Here is a 2,027-nt window from a genome sequence, read left to right as displayed (position 1 = left end):
CATTAAGTATTGTGTTAGCTGTGGGTTTTTCACAGATGCCCTTTATCAGGTTGAGGAAGTTTCTTTGTGTAGCTTGCTGAGTGGTTTTGTTTGTTTGTTTTTTGTTGTGGTTTTTTTTTAATCAAGAAAGGGTGGGGCTTCCCTGGTGGCGCAGTGGTTGAGAATCTGCCTGCCAATGCAGGGGACACGGGTTCGAGCCCTGGTCTGGGAAGATCCCACATGCCGGGGAGCAACTGGGCCGTGAGCCACAACTACTGAGCCTGCGCGTCTGGAGCCTGTGCTCCACAACAGGAGAGGCCGCGATAGTGAGAGGCCCGCGCACCGCAATGAAGAGTGACCCCCGCTTGCCGCAACTAGAGAAAGCCCTCGCACAGAAATGAAGACCCAACACAGCTAAAATAAATAAATAAATAAATTAAAAAAAAAAAAAAAAAAAGAAAGGGTGTTGGGGCTTCCCTGGTGGCACAGTGGTTAAGAATCCACCTGCCAATGCAGGGGACATGGGTTCGAGCCCTGGTCCAGGAAGATCCCACATGCCGTGGAGCAACTAAGCCCGTGCGCCACAACTACTGAGCCTGCACTCTAGAGCCCACGAGCCACAACTATTGAGCCCGTGTGCCACAACTACTGAAACCCACATGCACACAGCCTGTGCTCCACAAGAGAAGCCACCGCAATGAGAAGCCTATGCACTGCAACGAAGAGTAGCCCCTGCTCGTTGCAACCAGAGAAAAGCCTGCGCGTGGCAACAAAGACCCAACACAGCCAAAAATAAAATAAATAAAATAAAATAAATAAATTTATAAAAAAATAAGAAAGAAAAGAAAGGGTGTTGGATCTTTTCAAAGACTTTTTCTGCATCTATTGAGATAGTCATGTGGGTTTTGTTTTTTATTCTATTGACATTGTTTATTACATTAATTGACTTCCAGGTGTTAAACCAACCTTGCATTCCTCAGATAAATCCTACCTGGTCATGGTGTATAATTCTTTTTATATGTTGCTAGATTTGGTTTGCTAGCATTTTGTTGAGGGTGCATTTTTGCATTGATATTCACAAAGGAATTTGGTCTGTAGTTTTCTTTTCTTGTGATGTTTTTGTTTGATTTTGGTATCAGGGTAATGCTGGCCTCACAGAATGAGTTGGAAAGTATTCTGTATTTTTTGGAAGAGTTTGTGAAGAATTGGTATTAATTCTTTCTTAAATGTTTGGTAGAATTGACCAGTGAAACTATCTGGGCTTTAGCTTTTCTTTGTGGGTAGTTTTTTGATTACTAATTTAATCTCTTTATTTGATATGGGTCTATTCAAATTTTTAAATTTTCTCTTGAGTCATTTTCAGCAGTCTGTGTCTTTCTAAGAACTTGCCCATTTCATATAAGTTATCTAATATATCAGCATACAATTGTTCATAGTTTTTCTTTATAATCCTTTTTATTTACGTAAGGTTGGTAGTAATATCCACTCTTTCATTCTGATTTTAGCAATTTGAATATTCTCTCTTTTTTTCTTTGTCAATTTTTGTTAATTTTGTTGATCTTTTCAAATAACCAACTTTCGGTTTTATTGATTTTCCTCTATTGTTTCTGTCTTCTTGATTTCTTTAATTTCTGCTCTAATACTTATTATTTCCTTCCTTCTTCTTGCTTCAGTGTTAGTTTGCTTTTTTCCTCCAGTGTCTTAGGATGGCAGGTTAGGTTATTGATTTGAGATCTGTTGTTTTTTCATACAGACATTTATAGCTATATATTTTCCTACAGACACTGCCTCAGCTGTATCTCCATTTTCATTCATATCAAAATATTTAAAAATTTTCATTTTTATTTATACTTTGATCTATTGGTTATTTAGGATTGTGTTATTTAATTTTCACATATTTGTGAGTTTCCCAAATTACTTTCTGTTATTGATTTCTAATTTAATTCCATTATGGTTAGAGAATATACTTGTTTATTTTAATCATTTTAAATTTATTAAGGCCTGTTTTATGTTATAACATACAGTATATCCTGGAGAATATTCCATGT

This window comes from Balaenoptera acutorostrata, chromosome 6, assembly GCF_949987535.1.
Source record: "Balaenoptera acutorostrata chromosome 6, mBalAcu1.1, whole genome shotgun sequence".
In the NCBI taxonomy this organism is placed as follows: Eukaryota; Metazoa; Chordata; class Mammalia; order Artiodactyla; family Balaenopteridae; genus Balaenoptera; species Balaenoptera acutorostrata.
Note: the sequence above shows the minus strand (reverse complement) of the source record.